Raw genomic sequence first — 13,435 nt, 5'->3', positions numbered from 1 at the left:
CTCAGTTTATAAGAACAACACACTAGCAGACAAGAGGCCAGACATTTCTATAGGAGTGAAACATAACTGTGTCTTGTTCTGAATGTCATTTCCAATGAACTGCATGTGTTATATATGTGGCCAAGTTCGGTAACTGTTTAATAATAAAATGTCCATTTCAAAAGCTCTGCTAATTGGTGGGCAGGGGTACTCGGTTGATATTTGTTGGATTTATGGGGTAGTTGGCTTGAAGAAACTGAGATACACTGTATTATAGAATACCAGCTAAGGGAAATAGTGCATGAAACTGCTAATTGGTGCCAATGAGCATCAGTTAAGAACATAAGAATTGCCACTACTGAGTCCATCATGCCCAGCAGTCCGCTCATGCGGCAGCCCTCTGTTCTAAGACCAGCACCCTAACTGAACTAGCCCTACCAGCGCACGTTCTTGTTCAGCAGAAACTTGTCTAACTTTGACTTGAATCCTTGGAGGGTGTTTTCCCCTATAACAGCCTCTGGAAGAGTGTTCCAGCTTTCTACCACTCTCTGGGTGAAGAAGAACTTCCTTACGTTTGTACAGAATCTATCCCCTTTCAACTTTAGAGAGTGCCCTCTTGTTCTCCCTACCTTGGAGAGGGTGAACAACCTATCCTTATCTACTAAGTGTATCCCCTTCAGTACCTTGAATGTTTCATAGAACCATAGAACATGATAGCAGAAAAGGGCCACGACCCATCTAGTCTGCCCACACTAATGGCCCACCCCTAACTACCTCCAAGAAGAGATCCCACATGCCAATCCCATCTTTTCTTAAAATCTGGCATGCTGCTAGCCTCAATTACCTGTTGTGGAAAATTATTCCAGCGATCAACCACCCTTTCGGTGAAGAAATATTTTCTGTTTTCGCCATGAAATTTTCCACCCCTGATTTTCATCGGATGCCCTCTTGTTGCCGTGGGTCCCCTCTCAATCTCCTCTGTTCAAGGGAGAAGAGGCCCAGTTTCTCTAATCTTTCGCTGTACGGCAGCTCCTCCAGCCCCTTAACCATCTTAGTCGCTCTTCTCTGGACCCTTTCGAGTAGTACCGTGCCCTTCTTCATGTACGGCGACCAGTGCTGGATGCAGTACTCCAGGTGAGGGCGTACCATGGCCCGGTACAGCGGCATGATAACCTTCTCTGATCTGTTCATGATCCCCTTCTTTATCATTCCTAGCATTCTGTTTGCCCTTTTTGCTGCTGCTGCACATTGTGCGGACAGCTTCATCGGCTTGTCAATCAAAACTCCCAAGTCCCTTTCCTGAGTTAAGGCCAATTGTAGCCTATTATTGCTCATTAACACCAATTATCAGTTTATTACATTCATTTACATGCACAACTGAAATTATTCTGTAACTTGCATGCATAACTTTGTGTGCTAGGTGTAAAGTTGGACATGCAAGTTTATATAATCTGGGAGACTATGCCTATGCGTCTGCTTTCCTAGCCATGGAGCAAGTAAAGTTGATGGTGCTCTCTCTTCAAACAGAAGTATCTTATCTACAGAGACGGGTGGCCCATCCCAAACATGGAGATTTACAATTGCCAATGCTGGTGGTTTATATCTTGGGCCCCAGCCATGTCCAACACCAGCTCTCAAATATGTACACACCAAAAACTGGCATATTCTAATCACTAAATAGAAATCAAAATTATTTTTTCTACCTTGGTTGTGTGATCATTTTTCTAATTGTGTTGATACTGGTCTCTAGTTCTTTGTTCCTCTGTCTGTAGAACCTGATGATTGGAGGGTGGTCAATGTTACACCGATTTTTAAAAAAGGCTCCAGGGGAGATCTGGGAAATTACAGACCGGTAAGCCTCACTTCGATGCCGGTCAAAATGGAAGAAACAATTCTAAAAAATAAAATTGTGGAACATGTAGACAAACATGATTTAATGAGCTGGAGTCAGCATGGGTTCAGCTGAGGGAGATCTTGCCTCACCAATTTGCTTGACTTCTTTGAAGGTGTGAATAAACATGTGGATAAAGGTGAGCCGGTTGATATAGTGTATCTAGATTTTGTTAAAGCTTTTGATAAAGTTCCTCATGAGAGGCTCCTGAGAAAATTAAAGTGTCATGGGATTGGTGGCAAAGTTCAGTTGTGGATTAGGAACTGATTATCAGATAGAAAACAGAGGATAGGGAGAGTAAACAGTGGAGTGCTGCAGGGGTCTGTACTGGGACCGGTGCTACTTAACTTATTTATAAATGATTTGGAAATTGGAACGAGTGAGGTGATTAAATTTGCAGATGACACTAAACTGTTCAAAGTTGTTAAAATGCATCCGGATTGTGAAAAATTGCAGGCGGACCTTAGGAGATTGGAAGACTGGGCTTCCAAATGGCAGATTAAATTTAATGTGGACAAATGAAAAGTGATGCACATTGAGAATAACAACCTGAATAAATGTTACCGGATGCTAGGGTGCACCTTGGGGATTAGCGCCCAAGAAATGAATCTGGGTGTCATCGTAGACAGTACGATGAAACTTTCCATCCAATGTGTGGCAGCGGCCAAAAAAGCAAACAGGATGCTAGGAATTATTAAAAAAAGGGATGGTTAACAAGACTACGAATGTTATAATGCCCCTATATCGCTCCATGGTGCGACCCCATCTGGAGTTTTGCATTCAATTCTGGTCTCTTTATCACAAGAAAAAGATATAGTGGTGCTAGAAAAGAAGAGTGACCAAGATGATAAAGGGGATGGAACTCCTCTCGTATGAGGAAAGACTAAAAAGTATAGGGCTCTTCAGCTTGGAAATGAGATGGCTGAGGGGAGATATGATTGAAGTCTACAAAATCCTGAGTGGAGTAGAACGGGTACAAGTGGATCAATTTTTTTTCACTCCATCAAAAATTACAAGGACTAGGGGACACTCAAAGTTACAGGGAAATACTTTTAAAACCAATAGGAGGAAATTCTTTTTCACTCACAGAATAGTTAAGCTCTGGAATGCGTTGCCAGAGGATGTGGTAAGAGCGGATAGCGTAGCTGGTTTTAAGAAAGGTTTGGATAAGTTCCTGGAGGAAAAGTCCATAGTCTTGTTATTGAGAAAGACATGGGGAAGCCACTGCTTGCCCTGTACCAGTAGCATGGAATATTGCTACTCCTTGTGTTTTGGTCAGGTACTGGTGAGATTGGCCACCGTGAGAACGGGCTACTGGGCATGATAGACCATTAGTCTGATCGAGTGGGGCTATTCTTATGTTCTGTTAACTCTCTTGCTAGGGTCTCTTGGCCATTTGGCATTTCTTTTCTCTCTATGTCCACAGTCCACCTCTATGTTGTTAGCTGCCCTGTCCAGTTATCTCCCATGTGTCCCTGGCCCTATGCGCCTGTCATTTTGAGCATTTCCTCTCTTGCTGTCCCTTTTTTTTTTTTGCCCTGTCCAACATAATCTTTCTATATAACTATCTTCCTTCACATGTGCAGCATTACCTCTCTGAGTCCCTCCAGTGGCGTACCAAGGGGGGGGGGGGCGGGGGGTGCGGTCCGCCCCGGGTGCCAGCCCTAAGGGGGTGCTCCCGGCCTTGCCGTTCAGTCCCCCACCCCACCCCCAAAGGACCGCTCGCCCCACTGACCTTCCTGCACCACCTATGAAGCAGCCCGCAACAGGATCGCGACGTCAGCGATCCCTGAGCTGCTTGGGAGCTGCTTCCTGCGCCGCGGTCCCGCCCCTCCTCTGACATCAGAGAAGGGGCTGGACCGTGCGCAGGAAGCAGCGCCTAAGCAGCGCAGGGATCGCTGATGTCGCGATCCTGCTGCGGCTGCTTCATAGGTGGTGCGGGGAGGCCAGGGGGGCGAGTGGTCCTTCGGGGTGGGTTGGGGCATCAGGCCTTCAGGGTGGGGCGGGCGGGCAGGCAGGCAGGCCTTCAAGGGGGGGGGGACAGGCCTTCGGGGGGGTGTGCAGACCTTCAAGGGGTGCAGGCCTTCAAGGGGGGGTCAGGCCTTCAAGGGGGGGACAGGCCTACAAGGGGGTGGGACAGGCCTTCAAGGGGGGGACAGGCCTTCGGGGGGGGTGCAGACCTTCAAGGGGGTGCAGGTCTTCAAGGGGGGATAGGCAGGCAGGCCTTCAAGGGGGTGGGACAGGCCTTCAAGGGGGGTGCAGGCCTTCAAGGGGGGACAGGCAGACCTTTAAGGGGGGACAGGCCTTTGGGGGGGACCCTGGTTTAGAAGTACACGGAGGGAAGGGGGTGTTCAAAGAGACTTGCATATGCCAAACTTTGGGGGAAGAAATAATGGGTCTGAAAATAGAGGAGAGGGGGAGAGATGATGGACCATGGGATTCAGGGAGGGAGGGAAGGAACAGAAAGGGAGAGAAATTGGACACAAGGGATGGTGTGGAGGAGGGATAGAGATACTGGATAGGAGGGTAATTGGGAAAAGAAAGGGAGAGATGGTGGACTCTGGGGTGGTGGGGAAGGAGGGAGAGATGCCGGATGAAAGGGTAGTTAAGAAAAGGTGGATCTGTGGAGGGAGATGAAAAAAAGGAAAGATACCAGACTTCCTGGGGAGGGAAGGGAAATGGAAAGGGAGGACAGAGTTGGCAGATGGATGGTTAGCATGCAGAAAGAAGAAAAAAGGAGACCCTGGCAAGCAAGTTATCAGAAGAAAACCAGAGCCTTGGACCAATAAGATTTGAATATAACTAGACAACAAAAGGTAGAAAAATTAATTTTATTTTCTGTTTTGTGATTACAATATGTCAGATTTGAAATGTGTATCCTGCCAGAGCTGGTATTGGACTGCAAACGTGAGCTAGGATTTAACAGAGAGAGGAAAAGTCCTTTTTGTTTCTTTATTTTATTTACACCACAGCGCCAGTGTGGTTAGGAGAAGCCAAAGGGGGCGAAAAAGCTATAAAACCCACCAGGAGTTTTGAAAAAAATCACCCAACTGGGCAGGAAAATCGAATTGAAAAACCAATTCAAAAGGCTGAATCGAATCAAAATTTTTTCCCCTGAATCTGGCAGCATTAGTTTGCGCTACTGTCTTAGACTTTAGGACCTGGGATTGGGGAGAGATGGCATCCTCAGTACTTTATAATTCAAGTGAAACGAGGATTTGGTCAGACTTTTGAAGGGTCTGCAGAAAGAAAATATTGTATAGGCCGGGGACATGAGACAGCAGGAAATGGGAACTTTTCTTCCTTCTATTTTTGTGAATGGAAAGGCTGAGGATGTCAGAGAGTTCAGTTAAAATATGTGCTTTATAAGAAAATATAATAATGTGTTTTATAAAGTTTATAGCATAGCTGGCCTACCCAGTGAGGTGTTCCTAGTGGTGGTGGTGGCAGCATGTCAATGTGTTGAGAGGAAGAGGTGGTCTGGGAAATTCTGCTGAGCAAACTCCGGGCCCATTTCCACCCCCAGTTAGTCCACTCCACTCCACTCAACTGGTTCACACACTGAGTGGGTATTTGGGTGTTGTGTTGGGATCTCTTCCAGTGGTTTATCAGTATCTCCTTCTGGTCCAAGGAAGGAAACTTTGTTATCCTTAGCATTGACCTACAGAATATGTTTGTAACAGCGCTGCTTGTGTGGCATTAGGCTATGTAGTGATCGAAAGAAAAAAACAGACCTTTGCACATTTTTGCACTATATGGTGGGTGTATGAGGAGATTCACATTTCCTGCACAACTAAGTTCATGTGAAGTTACCTTGTGCTGTATTTGACATCTAGCAAGGTCTCTGTTTGAAAGGAAAGATCTAAACTTAAAAATGAAGTGGCCAGAAGTTATGGTAAAAGCAGATAGTGTAGCTGGTTTTAAGAAAGATTTGGACAAATTCCTGGAGGAAAAGTCCATAATCTGTTATTAAGACATGGGGGAAGTGTCTGCTTGCCCTGGATCGGTAGCATGGAATGTCGCTACTCTTTGGGTTTTGACCAGGTATTAGTGTCCTGGATTGGCTACCATGAGAATGGGCTACTGGGCATGATGGACCATTGGTCTGACCCAGTTAGGCTATTCTTATGTTATGTTCTCATCTGTAGAGGCCTTTGTTTTCACTTCTTATTTTAATGTATTTTTTTTCTGAGAACTTATCAGTGTTTTTTATAATGGGAACAAAAATGGAAGAGAATTAATGTGTGTGGGATGAGGGGGTAACTAATTTCTTCAGCTAAATAATTCAATCCACCTCAACCAGACATAGGAGAACTCACGCACCATTCACACACCCTCCAACCAAAAACGTCAAAAGAAAAAAACTGTTCGACAATCTCCTAGCCATTCGAGCTGCAACACTCGACCCCCAACTCTACAACCTATTGACCTCGACCACAAACTACAAAACCTTCAAAAAAGAAATAAAAACCCTTCTATTCAAAAAACACATAAAACCGAACTAACACAATCAGAACTGTCCCAAGCATCACCTGCAACTAGTCCATATGTACTTCTGATGTCATGACAATTCAGACATAATTTATGTTATGTTATGTTTGGAATATAAGAAAATTTTCACTGCCTGTTTCTATTCTGACCATTTATTCCGTTTCATGGTCATTACAAAAAATATTTTTTTACATGGGGGGGGGGTGTCAAAAAATGATGGGCCCCGGGTGCCACATACCCTAGGTATGCCACTTAGTCCCTCTGTGTTGAGCGTAAAGGCCAGGGTAGAGAAGCTAGCATCCTGGAGATGAATGCATAGCTTTGTGGATGGTATGTGCTTCGGCAGTGCTCTGAGTCCTGACATCCAGCTCTCCCACGGAGCTTTTTTTTCAAAGCTCAAGTACAGAAGCTGTTCAGGCTTCCTTCAGCTGCAATCAGCAGTGTTTATCTTCAATTTTGGGGCCAGCTCCTCCACGGAGCCCCACCAAAACCATCCCCCCCTCCAGGACTGTTTCAAGAGAAGGACTCCTCCGGGTGAGACTGCAGTTTGGCAGTGCTCAGAGTCCTGACATCCGGCTCTCCCACGGAGCTTTTTTTTTCAAAATTCCTGAACAGACCTTTTTTTCTGTTACAATCTGCATCTGATATATTTCTGCACCTATTGCCTGCTAAAACAAACACGGATTGCTTCTATGCCATCCACCGCATGTACAACCTGCTACTACATGTTACCTGTATAGCTGCATTTTACTACCTGCTACTACTTATTTTTAACCTACCACCGCATGTTACTTATTACCACAACCTGTCACCACTTGTTATAAGTATAACCGCATGTAAAACCAGCTACTGTATATTTTAGCCTGACACTGCATATATAGCCTGTGCTACTCCTCTACTGTTATCGCATGTCATCGCATGCCTAGTTCTACCACCACTTTCTTAGTCTGCTCTGCCCATCACTACTACCTCTTATACAGCCTAGCCCCTCCTCAGCCTGCATCTTACTAGCAGCACTAATCTCTCCCACCTCCTGCCTGACAAGCTCTGCCCAAACCCTCTCTCTCTATCTCTCCTCGCTCCCACCATGAAGCCACCCTCCTGGCTCCTCCTTCTGCTTCTCTGCTCTTTCACCAATACTTCCCACTGCCAAAAATCCCTCCCCCCCAACCTCCCTGACTCCACAATCTCAAACAACACCTGCCCAGGCCTCAGAATCCCCACACTAGCACACACCAGAACTCATCACTACAAAAAACACAGAGGAAGAAACCACTCCTCCTTAAAGCCTGTCCCTCCAGCCAACCTACCCAACCTCACCTCTGTCTCTCTCACCCCTGTCCCCACACTCTACTGTAATGCCAGATCAGTCCGCAACAAGACCCAAATAATAAAAGACCTACTCGATGACTCTGATCCGGGTTTCGTGTGCATCACAGAATCATGGATCAGAAAAGATGATACTTTCACACAAAACGAACTCTGCCTCCCTGGCTACCATGGCCTCTTCTCACCCAGAATCAACCGGAAAGGAGGAGGCCTGGCTTTGCTTTACAAATCATTCTTCAATGTTCAGCTCCTTGAAAAGGGCAGCCATACCTCTCTAGAATTCTTACTAGCTTCAGTTAACGACGAACTCCACCCCCACCCACTAGGCATCTTGCTTCTTTACCGCCCTCCTAAATCCTCAGAACTTGTCTTAGAGACTATAACAAGAGCCTTCCTAAAATTCCAGAGACTACTGATCATAGGAGATATTAACCTCCACCTTGACAATAACACCAGCAAGGACACAACTGAATTCAAAGACTTCCTTACCTCCCTAGGCTTCACCACTCCTCCACCCACACCTACCCATGATAAAGGACATACACTAGACATCATCAGCTTCCTCGACCTGACTGAGCACAAAACTTCTGCCAAAGAGGCCCGCTGGGACCTTGTCCCATGGTCGGACCACCTTCTAGGCTCTTTCTGCCTCCCCATCTTCATGTCTCATCTAGGTACTCCACCCCGGCCCACAAAATCTATCACCTTCCGCAAAAAAATCACGAGCGAATTGTTCTGGACCCAATTTCTTAACCAACTTCCCCCTTCTCCTAAACACGCAGACCCAGAGTCCAACTGGCATAATTGGGTTACCCTTTCCGGGACTACCTACCTTGCTCTGGCCCCTTTATCTACAAAATCTATATCCCACTCCCACAAAGCCCCCTGGTACCTTCCATATCACAGGGAACTAAAACAGAAATGTCGAGCCCTGGAACGGAAATGGAAAAAATTGAAATCCCCCTCAGACAAACAATCCTGGCGAGACAACATCAAGTACTATAACACAATACTAAAAAAAGCAAGAAAGAATTTCTATGGAGATAAAATCACCAGATCAAAAAATCAAAATAGTACTCTGTTCTACATCTGGCGAAACTTAACCTCAAAAAACGACTCCACCTCTCCCCTCCATCCGCAAACGACTTAGCCAAATTTTTCAATGAAAAGATTTCCACCATAAGGAGCTCTTTCCCCTCAGCAGTCTCTTACAATTCTCTTCCTCCCAATGACTCAAACCCTATCCCAGCGGATAGATCCTGGACGACATTTGAGCCCATATCTGAACCCCAGATCTCTAAACTCTGTCTCAGACTGAAATCCTGCAAATGCATCTTAGATCCCTTCCCATCCCACCTTTATGAAAACATTCCTGCACAGGCCATCTCCTCCCTTACGAGACTTATTAACGCTGCTCTATCAGGCTTGTTCTCCACAAAAATGGGCCACATTGCCTTGTCACCTATTCTAAAAAAAGCCGATCTCGACCCCTCCTTACCATCAAACTACCGTCCCATAGCAAATATCCCTCTACTTACCAAACTTCTAGAAACCATAGTTGCTACCCAGCTCTCTTCCTATCTCGAGAGATTCTCCATTCTTCACCCCTACCAACATGGCTTCAGACCCAGCTTTAGCACTGAATCCCTCCTAGTTTCCCTAATTTCAAAGGTACAACAACTACACTCACGTAACAAATTCGCTGTCCTATTACAATTCGATCTTTCTGCTGCTTTTGATGTCGTCCACCACGACATACTACTTTATCAACTTTCCGAGATTGGAATCGACTCCACCGTCCTAATGTGGTTCTCAAACGTCTTACGCTCCCGCTCCTACACCGTCAACACAAATGGCACCATGTCCACTCCTTGGACTCCATCTTGCGGTGTCCCTCAAGGATCACCCCTTTCCCTTATTCTCTTTAACATCTACATGTCCTCCCTGAAACTCTTTCAACTATCCCCCCTGGAAACAATCTACACTTACGCAGATGACATCCTTGTCCTCCTTGAGACTGACCAGAACCTCACTAACCTCCACGAAAACATTACAGCTTGCATAGTGAGACTTTGTGCCTGGTCCCTCTCGGTACAGATGAAACTAAACGAATCAAAAACAAAACTACTCTGGCTCGGCCCAAAATTCAAACACCTGCCCACCCTTTTCACACTACTCACAGGCGATACACTCCAGCTCAAATTCTCATGCAAAGTCCTTGGTATCATTATCGAATCCTCTCTCTCCCTCAATGACCACCTCAACTCCTTGGCAAAATCATGCTTTTTCAGCCTCCACATGCTGAGGAAAGCTAGATCCTACTTCAGCCAACAACACTTTGCCATCCTTGTCCAATCCATCATCCTCTCCAAACTAGATTACTGCAACGCCATCTACTTAAATCTATAAAAAAAAAGTCTTCTAAGACTCCAGCTAATCCAGAATACTGCAGCCAAACTGATCTTCTCAAAACGCAAATCTGACCATGCCTCCCCACTCCTTGCCAAACTTCACTGGCTCCCAATAATCTCCAGAATCCATTTCAAATGTTCCTGCCTGGCTTTTAAGATCATTCATGGCATCCTCCCTCCTCTTATCCCACTGTCTTTCAACTCCTCCAGTCCCGACTCCTCTAGAACTGCCCAAAGGTATAAACTAGCCTTCCCCTCCCTACGCGGCATCCACTTTGCAGGCAAACTGGGAAAATCCCTTCTCTTCAAAATCACAGGTCTTTGGAACGACCTCACCTCCCTGTTGCGGAACCTGAGCTCCCTTCAGTTATTCCGCAAACAACTGAAAACCTGGCTTTTCAGCAAATTGTAACTCTATCCTTCCCCCCCTTTTTTTCTCCCCCCTTCTTCACATAAGTACATGTAATCCTTTTTCTTCTTCTCTACCTACTATTTTAAGTTCTTGTAAACCGTGTCGAGCTCCATACTCATGGAGATGATGCGGTATATAAACTTAAGGTTTAGATTAAATTAGATTAGTGTTTTACTTCCTGAATCATGAGATGATTTTCCAAGGGCTGTTGAGCAGGGATGGTGTACATCTATCAAAGAAGGAAAGAAGTGTCCTCAGCAGCAGACTAGCTGACCTACTGAAGAGGGCTTTAAACTAGAATTGCTGGGGCAGTGTGATCAAACCTCCCAGGTGAGTATAAGCCCTCAGGTAAGTGAATTACGAAATACCTTTACATAAATGGGAAAAGGAGCAATGTCTGGAGAGCTCTATATACTAGTGCTGCCCGATTTCTGATTCAAATCGATTCACTTTGGGTGAATCAATTCAATTTGATTAAAAAAAAAAAATTGGCCTGGCTGATTCGGTGACCGACCCTCCTCCCCGTGCCTTCCTAAAGCAGGAGCTTGCCTCTTGCTGGCCTGCTGCTGCCACTCATGCTTTAAGGAGCCAAAGGCAAGGGTCAGTTGGGAAGAGCTTCAGAAATCCTGGTTTTACCTTGTTCCATGCTTTGGCGCTCTTTGCTGCATCCTCCAGCTTCTCCCCTGGTCTCCCGCTCTGATGCGGTGCAGCCCCTCCTCTGACATCAGTGGCAGGATTGCGTCGGAGGGAATGTGCTTCTGAGGATGGTGGTAGCCTACAAGGATCGCATAGAGCACCGGCGATCCTCTCTGCAGGCTGCAGTAAGAGCGGGAGGCCTGGAGGGAAGCTGGAGGACCTGCAAAGAAGGGGGAGGGAACATGCAGGCCTTGGGGGGGGGCAGACCTTCGGGGAAGGGGGGCCCTGGTCTAGAAGTACATGGAAGGAGGGCAGGGAGAAGGGGTACTGCTAGACAGGGGGAACAGGGAAGTGAAAAGGGTTACTGCTGGACAGGGGGGATGTAAAAGGAAGTGAGAAGGGGTACTGCTGGATCTGGCAGAAAGGGAGGGAAAGGAAAAGTGCTACACACTGGAGGGGAGGTGAGATGGTGCATGGGGAGAGAGAATGTGGGGGGGTGGGAAGGAGGGTTGCCACTCAAGGGAAGAGGCAAGGACAGAGAGCGAAAGCGTGCAGAAAGTATTGGACTCATAGAGAGGGCGAGATGGATGGGGAGGCAGAAAGGAGTGAAGGAGAAATGTTACACTGGGGCAGGAGGGAGAGATGCTGGATGAAAGAGTAGATGGTGGATCTAGGGATGGTGGGGTCCTTTGCTGCATCTGTGGGGATGGAGATGAAAAAAAGGAAAGATGCCAGATCTCCGGGGGCAGGAGCGGAAATGGAAGGGGAGGACAGAGATGGAAGATGGATGGTTAGCACAGAGAAAGAAGAAAGAAGGAGACTCTAGCAAATGAATTATCAGAAGACAACCGGAGCCTGGGACCAACAAGATTTGAATAACAGACAACTATAGGTAGAAAAATAATTTTATTTTCTGTTTTGTGATAATATGTCAGATTTGAAATGTGTATCCTGCCAGAGCTGGTGTTAGACCACGAACATGAGCTAGGATTTAACAGAGAGGAAAAGTCTTTGTTTGTTTATTTTGTTTACACCACAGCGCCAGTGTGGGTAGGAGAGGGCAATGGGGTGAAGAGGCTATAAAAGGATTGAAGAGGTTATAAAAACACCCACTTCGGCAGGAAAATTGAATTAAAAAAAAAAAAAAATTGATTCAATAGGCTGAAATTAATCAAAAATTTTTTTCCTGAATCGGGCAGCACTAGTATATACTGATGCGCAAAGTAATGGGAAATAAGGTTCTAGATCTAGAGGCTGTGCTAGAAGAAGCTGAATTGGATTGAGTAGGAATCAGAGACATGGTTCACGGCGAACCTCATCTCTGGGATTATAGTTAGACCGGGCTATAATTTGTTCAGGAAAGACAGAACGAAAAGGATGGGGGAGTGGTGTAATATGTTAAAGATCATATCAAAAACATCAATGAAAGGAGGAGAAAACTTGTCTTGCAGAGTATAGAAGTCCACAAAAAACTCAAGAGAGCTATAAATTCCAGTTAAAAGGGTCTTTATTATACAATTTCCAACAAAGATCTTTATTTTGGCAAAAACAAATGCCTTCTTCAAGGACAAGAAATACACAAGTGTCAATCAGCACCAGGTATTACAAGGTTGAATCAATGGTGCAGCTGGCCAAATGTGTTAATGGTGAATAGCTATAAAAAGTGTATTAAGAAAATACATGGTGTACATACCAACAATGTCAATCAGCAACAGGTATTGCTAAGTAGAATCAATAAAGTAGCTGACTGAATACATCAGTAACTAATTCTGTCACAAAAATATAAAAATGCACAATGGATGAGGAACACTAGTGTATCTACAGGTCAAAATAAATAAAAGCCTAAAAAAAATTTAAAAATCTAACAGAAGACTTACCACAATGGTGTACTCCAGGAAAAGTCACAGCATTCTCAGGAAAAAATGTGCCAAACTATGCTCATGAGTATATGGAGCTTATTTATGTCGGAGTCTATATAAAGCTATAAAAGAGGGAAGTATTACTAATAGGTGATTTTTACATGACAGATGTTGATTGGGGTATCCCTATTACAGGAGTAAGGAGATCCCGGATTCTCTACAAGAACTGTTCCAGCAGTTGGTAATGGAATTCACAAAGAATGGGGCCACACTGGACTTAGGTGACAAAGAAGGTCTGCGCATGCTTCAGGATCGCTCACTAGCGATCTGTGTAGTCGGTGGGAAGCATTCCTCTGATCACCTCCATTTGCATGCTGACCCGTTCAGAATTCGTCTGCCTGCACGGATCGGCTAGTTTAGTGAATTT

The sequence above is a fragment of the Geotrypetes seraphini genome, chromosome 1 (genome assembly GCF_902459505.1).
Source record: "Geotrypetes seraphini chromosome 1, aGeoSer1.1, whole genome shotgun sequence".
NCBI classification, from domain to species: domain Eukaryota; kingdom Metazoa; phylum Chordata; class Amphibia; order Gymnophiona; family Dermophiidae; genus Geotrypetes; species Geotrypetes seraphini.
Note: the sequence above shows the minus strand (reverse complement) of the source record.